This window comes from Mesocricetus auratus, unplaced genomic scaffold, assembly GCF_017639785.1.
Source record: "Mesocricetus auratus isolate SY011 unplaced genomic scaffold, BCM_Maur_2.0 Super-Scaffold_6730, whole genome shotgun sequence".
NCBI lineage: Eukaryota > Metazoa > Chordata > Mammalia > Rodentia > Cricetidae > Mesocricetus > Mesocricetus auratus.
Window position 1 is genome coordinate 32,948,814 of NW_024429184.1, and position 13,495 is coordinate 32,962,308.

Consider the following 13,495-nt stretch of genomic DNA (forward strand, 5'->3'; position numbering starts at 1 on the left):
AAGTAAATATTAAGTAAAGTATTATATAAATAAATTAAAGAGAAAGACGCAGTATAAAAATTCTTCCTCTTTTACAGAATTTATAAATCAGGTCATGAACCATTTCTGTTTTCTTTCTTTACGGTTTTGCAGTGCAGGTTTACTCTGTTCTTCCATTTGAAAGCAGCATATGATGACATAACCCTCCAGAAAACAGACAACACTTGAATGAGCAGTCTCTTTAGCTGCTGTGAATATAAAAATTCTTCCTCTTTTACAGAATTTATGAATCAGGTCATAACCCATTTCTGTTTTCTTTCTTTACAGTTTTGCAGTGCAGGTTTACTCTGTTCTTCCATTTGAAAGCAGCATATGATGACATAACCCTCCAGAAAACAGACAGCACCTGAATGAGCAGTCTCTTTAGCTGCTGTGAAATGAGCAATCATGAACTCCTTCTAGAGCAAAAACATGACAAGAGCCCTAGGAGAAACCATGTGGAACTTAGCATTTATTTTTAATGTTGCCAAATTGCCCAACTGAATTAAAAGGAGTTTGAAGACTAATTTGTTAGCATATGTCAGAAATGATCAAATCCAAGTGAGCCAAACTTAAACAGAAAATGACAAATTTGTTGAAATGAAACCAAATGCTAGCAACCGGCTCTGGACTGTCTCAGGAGGCAAGAACTTTCTTCTCTCCTTGCTTTCCTTTTTCTCTGCTGCCCGGAATGATGGCTTCATGTCCCAAGATGTTTCTTCCTGTATACAAAAGCGTTTGCTGTCCTCTGATTTATAGTGGTGCTATGTGTGATTTCCAATTCACAAGGCTACAGTTCACTTAGCGTTTTAATTTCCATCTCCTGGGCTAGTGATACACATGTCTATACTCTTTTTACATTGCTTGCAGGGGCATGAAATAGCACTCCACATTAGCCCCTTGGTCATACAGCGGAACCTGACTCTCCACAATGAAATGGCCTGTGCTTCTAAGCTATGGTGGGTGTGGGTTGGTGTATTAAGCTCAGTTTCAGCTCACAGTAAAAGCCCCCCTAATGGCCATTACACTCCTTGTTAGGAAGACACTTGCATCTTAATTTCTGTGGGGACTCAGAAGGAGCCTCAACAGGGTCCCCTCCACTGTTCACTACGCCTGGGTTTGTCAGGAAGACTGCTAGAACAGGTCTCCGTGCAACGGGGACTAATAAATATAACGGTTAAAGAGATTTCAAGCAGAAAAGCATTACCCCGAGGGCAATTAGGGAGGAAGAGCATGATTAATTTAAAAACTGCCGATGACCTGTGATTTCAGGACAGAAGATCTCCAGTTCTGATCCAGCTCTCTGAGACTCAGGGTTGTATTTGGAATAGTTTCTCAACTGCAGGTCTGTTTTACTGAGAAGTGGGAATTAGTGAGTTTCCCATTAAGGGCAGTTAGGGACATCCTGGGTGCTGAAGGACTTATAGCTACATGCCTGGATCTTCCCTCGGGATGCCAGGAGCACCCCTTTTCAGTCACAGAAAAGGCAATGACCACCTCCTAGAAGGAATTATTAGCAACAAATGTAAAAGTAAATGAAAAGAGAAAAGCACCACGGAGGCTCATTGTTTTTGTAGGGAGAAAACTGTCTCTTGTGCTTCCAAGAATTGGTGGGTAAAGGTAGTAGAGCTCATTCATAAAATGCCTTTAAATTTGAAATAAAAAATTGAGAAAGCTAGGATTGGTAGCTTCTGCTAAGCAGACAGACTTGAGAGATGGTTGTGTTATTCTCTTAGCATTTTTTTTCCTTTGGTTTTTACGAGACAGGGTTTCTCTATATTGGTTTGGAGGCTATCGGTCCAGCCCGGCCTCGAACTCACAGCGATCTGCCTGCCTCTGCCTCCCGAGTGCTGGGACTAAAGGCGTGCGCCACCACCGCCCGGTTGTGTTATTCTCGACAGTCCTTATGACCTAGTTTTTTTTTTATCTCTAGATTGATGTGACCTGGGAAACATTAGTTAGATTTTAATTAATGAATGAAAAAGTTAACAAAGGATTTTTTTCTTAATAGCATCCTTAAGTTAATACATTACTATGTTGAGGCTAGAACTTTCAAAGCATCAATTGCATTACTCTACATTATATTATCATAGAATAGGAATGAACTTTCGGTGCAAATTGAACCCACACAGATTGTTCTAAGATTAGAAACTAAAATTTTGATATGTTGCCAGGTGTTCAACTTTAATTCCAAGATAGGTGGCCTAAACATAAGAGAAATAATTTTAAAGCCCAGGAGATATATTGACATTAAGGAAGTTACTTGTGATTTTGCAAGAAGGTTTATGCCATGAAAGGGATATCATTAATTGGATTTAGAATAAAGGAGTTGACTTCAGGTGATTTGAAGCAATAATGGGGAGGCAGACATAAGTGAAGGATATGGTGTAAAGATTTCACTAGACCCAAGATAAATGATAAATGGGTGTTTATTGGGGAACACTTACACAGATAATAGTAAAAAAATCACGAGAGCGTTTCTCTGTCCTTCCGATCAAGAGTCCACCAGAGAAAGACCATACCTCATGCTTCTCTTTCTGCTTCTGGCTGCCTAAAGCCATGGCCAAAGGGTGTGGCCACTGTTACAGGTCACAAGCAAGACAGTGCTACACTTAAGAAAAGGAAAAAGTTTAAAGGAATGCCTTAGTTACTTTTCTTGTTGCTATCACAAACACAACTGAAGATGGAAAGGTGCATTTAGCCTCACAGCGTAGGTGTACAGTCTGTTGCAGCAGGGAAGGTATGCTGGCAAGATTAGGAGGCAGCTGATCTCATGGGTTCACAAGTCAGAAGTCAGGAAGAGATCAATGACTGTGCTTGGTGCTTGTCCTCCTTTCTGTTCAGCCCAGACTCCAGTCATGGGTTGTGCCGCCATATTCAGGAGAGATCTTCCTTGCTCAGCTAAACACCTTATAGACTCACCCAGAACGGTATTTCCACTGTGGTTCTAAATCTCATCGAGTTGTCAGTGAAGATTCACCATCACATTATCTTTGTTTTAGTTTGTGTGTGTGTGTGTGTGTGTGTGTGTGTGTTACATGTATGTATGTGATGTTGTGAAGCACATCTATGTGTGTGGGCATTTCTCAGAAATCAACATCAGGTGTCTGCCTCTTTTAGAGGCGGGGTCTCTCACTGAACATGGATCCAGCAAGCTCCTGAGACAAGTTGTGTTTATACCCCTCCAGTTTTTGGATTACAGGCACATGCTATCAAGCCCAGTGTGATGGCTATTATTGTTTGTCAACTTGCCTACAACTGGAATGAACTACAATGCAGAAATTGAGGCACCCCTATGAGAGATTTTTTTGCTTGGCTTGAAGGGGGTGAATTCAATTCTAGTTCAGACTTTTGAGGCAGGAAGACACACGTCTTTAATTCAGATCTTGAGAAGGGAAGATATGCATTTAGCGTGTGTCTGGGCCACACCATCTGCTGGAAGTCTATATAAGGACACAGAAGAAGGAAGCTTTTGCTCTTTGCCTGCTTGCTCGCACCTTGCTAGTTCGTCCATTCCTTCACTGACATTGGAGACGACTTCTTTGGGATTCCAGTCTATACTGAAGACCACCAGAGACACACACAGAGACACACACACACAGATTCATTTTATAAATTCTGTTGCTGCTAGAGAACCCTGACTATTAAGCCCAGGTTTTCATGTTGGTGGTAGGGAGACAAACTCAGGTTTTCATACTTGTGTGACATGCGCTTTGCTAACTGAGCCATCTCCCTAGCCACCAAACACATCATTTCAGATGATGACATTCTATCCCATATCCTGAAGTATCATTTTTATTTCAAAGTGCAAAATTCATTTAATGTACCTCTAAAAGTCCTCATAGCCTTTAGTAGTCTCAATATTGTTCAAAATTCTAAAGCCCAAAGTATCTCTGGATATTCAGGCAATGTCCTAACCCTGTATAATCAAACACAAGTTACACACTCCCAATGCACAATATCACAGAATAAACATTCCCATTGCAAAACAGGAATGGGGCATAGGAAAGAAAGATCAGACCAAAACCCAACAGGGAAAGGAAACTGTCAATAGCATAGACTCATTTTGGCACTTGGGGCTCATGATGTCTGGGCTACAGAAAGGTTGGGGAGTCCTGTGCTTCCAGATCTGCTGCCTGTAGCGCTCACACCTTCTCTCTTGGCCAGGTTCCTCTCCACATGTAGCCTTCCTCCCAGATGTCCCATGGTGGTAGCACCTCTAGCATCTTGGAATTGCTGCAACCTGGGCTTCATCAGTTTTATAAAGTGGCATCTAAATATATCTTTATAGGTATTTTGACCCTGCCATATATTGCCAGGCTTAATGACCTTCTAAAACCTTGGTGCAACGCTATACGACTTGTCACTTTTGTATTTCAGGCCCCTAAAACTAGCACCATGCAGAGTGCTTCCAAATCTGCTAGCTTGAGCTGTATAGCCAGCTCACTTGAACTACAGTTGCAGTGGTCGCTCTGTGCTTGCCTTGGGGAAATAGTCCTTTTGGTGTTTTATTTTCAGCAGGTAACTTCTCCATAAACACTCTCAGTTTAGACTCTCCTTTTAAATGGATTTGCATTTTCACAAGTTGGAGCATTTGATATTTAGCCTCTTGCCCTCAGAGCACCTTTCCTATTGCCTCTGTGCAAAACAAGGGTTTCTTTCTTGTTTTTTTTTCACTTTTGAAAGTCATTTTTGTACATACACAATTATTTTCACATATGTATTTATTTCTGTGTGTGCACATTGGTGTGTGTGTGTGTGCGCGTATGTGTGTGTTACAACTCATGAGTAGAGATCAAAGGACAATTCTGTTCTTCCATCATGTAAGTTCCAGGAAAGGACTCAAGTTGTTTTCTTACTATGTTTTGGGTCCAAGAGATGCTCCTGGGATCTCAAGTCTTAATGCAGTGAAGTTATTAACATTCCTGGTCCCTAAAAAGCTTAGATATTTGGATTTCTCTTGCCAGTTCTTCAATTCTAAGAACCTTAATATTAATTCATCCAATAAAGCACCCCCTTATTTATCAAAAGTAGTAATATTAAAGTATGTTAGTTATTAAATCCCGTATACAAAGCCAGAGAGGTTAGTTGGCTAGAACATGACAATGTTAAGTAGTAGTAGGCATTTCAAAAAACTCAATGTCAGCAGAGGGATGGCATCAGAGAGGACTGGTAACATATCAGAGCAAGCAAACAAATCACACCTGCCTCTCAACTGAATTTCAAAAGCGAGGCCTCAGAGGAAAAGCAAGGACTTGTGTTCCCAGAAAAAATAAAAAGCTGCTTCAGAAATGAACACATGGAGAAAGGGAGAATAAAGCCTGTTAACTGACAATACTGGAGAGGCTTCTTTGTGTTGGATTATGGGGAAGACACAAACAACTTCATAAAGGACTGAAGTCTCCGCTGCCAGACAAAGCCCAAGTCAAGAGTCCTTGGCAGGAACAGCACTGGCATTACAGATACCATCTGCTCTGTGAGCACTGTGCTGTGTCACCCTCACCTTCATTCAGTCCAGTACAACTTGTCCTCTGTGCTGGAGAGCGTCTTAGCTTTCCTTCCCACTGGCATCCCACCACAGTCTAGCATCCTGCAAGAGAGGATCCCAGTGTGTGTTGAGATGGGCTCATCCTAAACCTACCATTAGTGAGGGGCCTGGGGATTTGCCCGAGTCTGAGAATAGTATAGTGCCAACGGTAATGCGGTGACAGGGAAGGCTCTCATAGCTTTATGTAGGTGAGACGCTGGAACAAGACTGACATCTGCCTGTTTCTTTCCGAACCAGTTAAATACGAAAACACAGTTATTCATTTAACCCCTTCATTCTTTCCCTTCTTCTGTGTTTATACAAGATCATATTTAACCCTAAATTGCATTATGTCCATTCAGCTTTAATCTAAAAATGTACTGACATATTCATGAAGATAGTGTGAAAAGACGTCCCTTTGTTTTCTACATAGCTATTTATTATTCACACAGTTGGTCTAAGGTAAGCCATTTTGTTCCTCTTCATTGTTCAGTCATGGACCTCTAATTCTTCACCACCTCCATCTTCTACTTCTTTATATCCAAGACTAAGGTCCATCTCGAATATTTCTAAGTTTTCATGAATATTTTATGCAAGTCTTTGTGCTTTTCCTTTAGGATAATTCTTAGAGGCAAAGTTGCAGGATCAAAAATTACATGCATTTTAAAATACTTTTAATGTGAATATTGGCAAACTGTCCTATGAAATGTGTGTTCCTATTTGCATTCTTAAACAGTTATATTTAAGCATATTCCCCTTAGTATTGCATATTGCCATGTTGTTAGTTTCCAGTTGCAGTGACAAAATACTCAACACAAACCATTTCCAATAGCAAGGATTGGAGTGGAAGAGATGGCTCAGTGGTTAAGAGCACATACTGTTCTTTCCAAGACCTTTCACTTTCCAGAACCCACATCCAGAGGCTCACTAACTACTGCTGTAATTCTAGCTTCAGGGAGCCCGAGGCTCTTTTCTGACTTTCTCAGACAGTCGCCCCCTCTCCCAGATACATACATCTTATTAAAAAAGGAAGATTTTTCTTTCATCTTATGGGTTTAGAGGTTTTGGTCCATGTTCAGCTATCTGTGCTGTTTCTGGGCTCTGGCAAGTAGAGCATGGTCAGGGTGGGACATGGAGGAGCCGGAGCTGCTCACCTAGTGTATCCAAGGACAGGGAGAAGGATGGTGCCCAGGACAAGACACACTCCATGGATAGGCCTTCACCAGCCTTCCCTCTAGAGGTAGGCCCGATCTACGGAAGCTTCCAGAACCTCCTGAAATAGCACTACCAGCTGGATACTCAGTCTTCAACACATGAGACAGTGAGGATATTTTATATTCAAAGAATAATACTGTCTTTTTTATCTTTGCTAATCTTGTAGGTGGAATTGTATAATTTTAAAATCTTACTTGCTTTCGTAATGACTGAGACTCCCTCTCATGTTTTGTTTGCACCTAGTTAGTATATTAATGAAAGTATTTTTAAATTTTTCATTGCCATGTCTACCTGATGGTGCTAAATTGGTCTGGAAACAATGAATGGCATTTGGTGCCAGGAAAAATAGAAACATAAAATATTTTAGCAGAAACACATTTGTCTTGGAATAGCCAGTCTTGAGTGATTTTGGATCTTTATACATAGGATGAATTAGTTACAAAATGTGCCTGCAAGTGTGGAAAGAAGTTGACAAGAGTTGCTTTGAATACTCTATTTCAAAACTAAAAAATGTCAGCCAAACATCAATTCTGGTTTTGTCATTAGTATTGCTCTGTTCTATGCAGAAGTTCAGTTATCAGAAATATGGCTCATTGATTGTTAAATCCTCATGACAGAAGTCTGGTTCTAAGAAAGACACCTCCTCTATTGCTGTGAGAAAAGTGGTTCCAAGAGGCAGTCACTCTGTGGTTGAATACAGAACTTTGACACAGTTCTCCACTATGACATAGCTTTGAAGTGAAATTTGATCTGTCCACAGATAATTCTGACTTTCTGATTCTCACACAGCTGTTAAAACACAGATTGCAAGAAAGTTTATGATAACGTATTATGGTATGCTGTATCTTGTTCTCTGGCAAGTGGACGATACATAAATGGAAATATAAAATGCCATCCATAAAAATGTATGGAGTATAAGAATAAAGTGGAAAAATTTGTGGTTCAAACTCAACAAAATGCTAGGACACCAGGGAGAGTGAAATACGGTTTTTTAGCATTCCTTAGTGTGAAATAACGTTCCTCAAAACCCCAGTCCTTAATATGCCACAGGGACAGGGGTCCAGCTCTCTGGGCTTCCGGCCCCTCTAATCCACTACTTGTTCTCCTGTTTTATTTTCTCGACACCCGAGTCTCTACTTTTCTTTCTTAACTCTTGGAGCTATGATCAGAGCTTCCACCCTAGCTGCTGGAGGGCCAGGCTAAGGTTCTAAGTGAGGACGAGTGGACGCAAGAATCCGAATGTGGAGTATGGAGAGCATATAGATGGTGTCCACCCACTTCAGCAATGGTGCTGCCCTTCTGATTATTCTGCTGTCACTTTTCTGTCCTTTTTGGGCATATCCAAATCTTGCTGACTTCCCACACTTGTGACCTAGGGATGCCTGCCACCAGTTTTCAAGCTCTTCATAACCTTTCCTGAAATTCCCTTTGCTCAACTTTAGGGAAGTAATTTCCTTTGCTTGCTGCTGAAGGACTTAGGCTTCATATTTCTCCTTCAGTTCACCTTTCATAGCATCGCTAAATTGCAACAGAAGCAGTCTACCTTTACCTTGAGTGCAATGCCAATACATTCTAATTCTAAAGGAATGAAAGAAAAGCAAGTCTGCTTGTGGGACAAATGACTAGCATTCCAAAGAGCATCTCTTAGAAAGCGTTCTTTTAGCATCTCTCCTCTCCTCTCTTCTCCCTTCTTCTCCCCCTCTTCTTCTTCCCCTCCCCTCTTCTCTTCTTTCTCCTCCTTCCTGTCTTCTCCTCCCCCTCCTTCTTTTTCAGATGGTTTCACTAGCCCAAGATGACCTCAAACCTCTGGTTCTCTTGCTTCAACTTTGCAAGTACTGACATTATGGGTGTGTCACTATGCCTGGCTTTAGCTATTTTCTTTTTTTGTTTGTTTGTTTGTTTTTGTTTTTGAAGACAGGGTTTCTATGTGTAGTTTTGGCGGTCCTAAAACTCATTTTGTAGACCAGGCTGGCCTTGAACTCCCAGAGATCCACCTGCCTATGCCTCCTAGGGGCTGGGATTAAAGGCATGAGCCACCCGGCCTGGCTTTTAGCTATTTTCTTAACAAGAATGAAGATGGTATTTAATGGTTTTGGGGGGAAATGATATCTAGAATCTCTTTAAACTAAGTAAACTGAAAAATATGCTTGTATTGAGTTTTGGTAGCTATGCAACATGCATTGATTGTCCTATAAAAATAAAAAGTTTAAAAAATACTATTAAATAATGCCCAGCAGTGGTGGCACATGCCTTTAATCCTAGCACTAGGGAGACAGAAACAGGTGGATCTCTGGGAGTTTGAGGTCAACCTGGTCTACAGATCGAGTTCCAGGACAGGCTCTAAAGCTACACAGAGAAACCCTGTCTCAAAAAGCCAAAAAGAAAAAAATACTATTAAGTAAACACACAAAGAGTCACTAGGGAAAATTGTCTTCTGAGCCATTCATTTTATTAAGCATTTACATACACTTTCTTATTTAACCTTCAACATATATGTGACGGTAAACAACACTTATCAAGCCTCTTCATGTGACACGTTATACTAGTATAAGAGAGACAGTGATGAGCTGGAGGCAATAGTTACCCAGTGAGGATGTAAGGACTGCTTCCATATTCATACAAGCAGTGAGCGGAGCTGGTGACATATAGATTCTTTTCTTGTGTGTGTGTACTCTGCCCTTGCTTCTACTATTTAATTATATTTAATGATACTTTTTATTTATTCTAAACAAATAGTCTAGTCACTCCAGCTGATTTAAAGTGGTCAGTGTAGTTCCTTGTAGTGAGGAATACTTGAGGACTTTTAAGGGGATGTTTTAATTACAAAAAAATCTTAAAAAGCACAGCATACAAATGCTTATTGAAATGCTTAGCACTTGTGTGTACATTGTCTTTAAATTTATTATTATTTTAATACATTTTATTTATGTTTTGTTTTTCAAGATGGGCTTTCTCTGTGTATCCCTGTTTAACAGATTTTAAATTAAGATATAATTATATCACTTACCCCTTTCCTTTTCCTCCCTCCAACCCATCCTATGTCACTACTCGCACATTGACACCATCTTTTTCTTTGTTTATTATCATTACACATCAAATATATATGCACAAATGCATAAATGCCACCTGCTGAGTCTGGTTTTGTTTTTTTGTGGGTACAGGGTTTCAGATATGGCCACTTTGTATTAGTAACTAATTGGGGGGCTTATCCCTGGGAGACTTTAATTCTCTTCCCAGGAGTCCTCAGCCTCCTGTAATTCTTTGTCTAGGTTCTAGGCTCTAGGAGTTTGCCTCTTGGGCTCTCTGACCACACTCTGCATAAGGACCATACACTAAAAGAAACTCCCAATAGCAGGCATGGGATCCCTCCTTTCAAGTGATTGGTCAGGGTAGTCCAGGTGGTTCCCAGAACAATATACACTGTCGGCGTTGCCAATGGTTGCCTCTCAGAGGTTGCTGAAGACACTGCACAGGGTGATTTGAGCTCCATCTAATCTCAAAGCCTCCTTTTCATGGTCTAGCTTTGATCGTATCAGAAAGCACTATGGTAGCTTCCAAGGGAGGAAAGCAATTACTAGTCCTGCCTAGCAGTGATACCTAGGAGCCTCAACGATGACCATCAATGGCAAGATATGCATAACAATACAGTAAGTGGTACTCACATGTTGTTGGTAACCAACAACTGTCTACTTGGACTTAAGGTACATTCAACAGGAGGAAAATCAGGCCTGTAGCAGAAACATTGCTGTTGGAAGCATAACATCAAGTCATCAAGCCCACAGATCTCCAAGAAACTAGGAATGCGAAGCACACGGATTGTCTTTCCGATGGGAAAGATGAAAAACGTGGTCTTCCATTCAGAAAGTTGAGAATTGGAAATGACTGACAGCTCAGCAATCTGTTCTTCTTCCTCTTCCTCTTCCTCCTCCTCCTCCTTCTCCTCCTCCTCCTCTTCTTCTTGTTTTTCAAATTGTACTGGGTTTAAAGACACTGAGAATAAACCACCTGCTATTAGACTTTCTGTAGTCTGATCCAGGTTGACGAAGTCAATCTGCACTGGGACTTCATTCTTTTCGTTTGTGTGGCTCCTTCCCTGTATGACACCAGTAGGGACCCACTCACCTAGCCAAGTTCCTGGGGCTGGTGAGGTCATAGGTCTTAGAAGATGATCTGCTGCCACCGCTTTGCCAGGCCAGAATAATTTCTTAACTACATTAAAAATTTTATCCTAACCTACAAATAAGCGTCAGTATCACCCCTCAACAGAGAAGCAATCTCTTTACAGCAACTGGAGTCCACCACCGGAAAACACAGTGGGGCACCATGCAGAGATCAATGGATGATGGGATTTCTGCCTCAGTGGGTACAAGCACAGCCCACCTCCTGCATCTGTAGTTTAGGGGCCCTGGAGGCAGAGTCACGATACCAGGAAGTCTGCCTTTCCAGAAGGCTGAATGAAGGAGAGTACTTTCTTTATCTCCTGACATCATTGTCAATATTTGGGGGTTCAGAATGCTTCTTCCAGGATAAAATGAATAAAATGAAAAGCCAGTTGGTTACGAAATATTCTAGAGCGTAGCACGGCCCTTCTTTGCAGTTAGCTGTAATTCTTTTCTCTGCACCTAGCCTGGTGTCAAAGGAGCGCTGAGTCAGCGTCCGAAGTCCTCATACCAAAATCGAGCACCGAAACAGACTGGTCTCCGGAGGCCAAATGCGTCTTAAAAGATTTCGTGGGTCTAAAAGTGGAAAACGATCGCTGTACCATTGGTTTGAGAATAACGAGGATGTTAAGAGCGCCCCAAACTGACCAAGGCCTCTGCCTAGCTCCATTGTATGGAAGAACATAAACCTTACCACCTTTTGGAATTCCTGGGTACATTTTAAATCTTGCAGCAGTTTAAATCGCTCACATCTACTAAGTGTTTCTCTCCGGTGTCAGGTGTACCACTCCTGCGGTTTGACTTCACATTGTACCAAGGGTTCCAACTCACAGGTGCAGTGCTGCCTATTAAAATGAACCATTTACCTTAAAAGGGAGTTAGTTTCTCAGCATACTCAGAGGAGAGACACAGTGACCAGCGAGGATGCCAAGCCCTAATTCAACAGCGGTGTCAATACTTACAGTGCTAATTAGTGGTGATCAAATACTCTCCTTCTTCTCTCAGGCTCAGGACATGACTACCTGTGCCCGCTGTGGTTTCTCAAAAAGTTGCTGAACACTTGTTCTCCAAGGTACGTTAACGTGAATTCTCAGAAGGCCACTGCAGGCCCTCGGAGGGCTAGGGTATCTGAACAAGTAGGTCGGGGACAGGGAAGGCACTCCGCTGGGTGGGTGGGGACAGTAGCACCTGCAAGCGCAGTGGCTTCCAGCCTCGGAAGCTGTGACCACGACCTAGCAGCGTCACCCAGCAGTCGGGCGTGTAGTGGCAGAGGCCTGCTGGGGCTGCAGGTTGTGCGTGTGACCCGTGGCGGGCGGCTCAGGTGCGGGAGCGCGGAGAGGGGGACTTCCGGGGAGCGCGCGTGTCGCGGGCGGCCGCGGCGGGGCGGGAGCGCGCAGCGGCAGGAGGGCGGAGCGGCTGCGAGGGGCGGCTGGCGGCCGGCGGCGGGGAGGGGAGAGCGGGGTCCGGCTGCACGCGCCACCTGCGGGGCTGCCTGGCTTCCTCGTTCTGGGGACACAGTTTCCCCGCGGGAGTTCGGGAGCGCGCCGGCTAGCGCGCACACAGGCTCGCATCCACACACCAGCCAGAGCGCCCGATCATCACCGCTGCAGCTCCGGCCGGCCGGGCAGACCGAGCTGCTGCAGTTTTCCCTGAGCCCAGAGTCGAGGGCAAAGCAGAGCCATTGTGCCTCGGAGAGAGCCAGGCGCCCGCCGGCCCCCTTGGGTATCAAGCCCAGCAGACTGCTCCTCCCGCATCGGGTAAGCCAGTCTCTCTCCCGGTGAAGGGTTCGGGATTAGTGTCTGCAGATCCAAGGGAGAGGGTGGGAGGCTGCGGGTGCGCCAGACCCGGAGAGACCTGGAGTTGCGATTTTAGGGGGTGCAGCCTCTCCTGGCGTCGTCTAGCGGGAGAAATTACTACTCGGGTTACTTATTCTATCAACCTAGAGTTGCAACACCCTCCCCCAAGCCAGTATGCACTATGCTTCCTGGTTACCAAGGAGACTTGCTTAAACATTAGCCTTGGGACATATATTAGAAAAAAAAACGGTTTCTTAAATCCTATTTGTTTTGATTTTTTTTTAAAAAATAACGGGTACATTGAAGACCTTGTGGCAATTTGGTAGTAGTTAATTTGTATTCAGACAATGGTTTCACTCAACTTAAAAAAGTGGTATTGTACAATACGATATGCGTTTTTAAAAAGACTCATCAGATGAGTTTTTCGGCGAATTGTGCCTTTTATTGTAATTTACTCCTGTTTTGGCCATCTTAAGAAAGCAGACTCCAATGTAAAACCCGCCTTTCCCTCGTTTCCACTTCTGTTTTGCATCTCACTTATATTAAATTAACAGTAAGGCAGATGATTTTTATTGTGGCCCCACACCGGGAAGCTCTTCTCTTGTAAAGTGAGCAGAACAGTAGCGACGCTTGCTAATTTCTGAGGTAACTGTGTGGATGGCATTCACGACATACGCTTTTGTGACGTTTCTGTGTCCACTGCAGCTCTATTTTAGGGCTGTTGTCACCTCCTCTGCCTATTTGTGAAAATCCATCTTCCAACTTAATCGATTCATTAG

General features: G+C 42.9%; 1 protein-coding gene across 5 annotated transcripts in view; it reads left to right on the forward strand.

The window, feature by feature from the left end:
- The first annotated feature begins 11,969 nt into the window (after positions 1–11,969).
- The window catches only part of Klhl32 (kelch like family member 32), a 215,215-nt gene continuing 213,689 nt past the window's right edge, over positions 11,970–13,495 (forward strand). For 3 of the 5 annotated variants that reach the window (XR_005875134.1, XM_040740682.1, XM_040740706.1), the window contains exon 1: positions 12,367–12,677. The gene's annotated coding sequence lies outside the window, so the exon portion shown is untranslated. Of the gene's footprint in view, positions 11,993–12,220; positions 12,242–12,366; positions 12,678–13,495 lie in introns of those variants that run through there. The other 2 variants (XM_040740693.1, XM_040740687.1) reach the window with 2 other exon arrangements.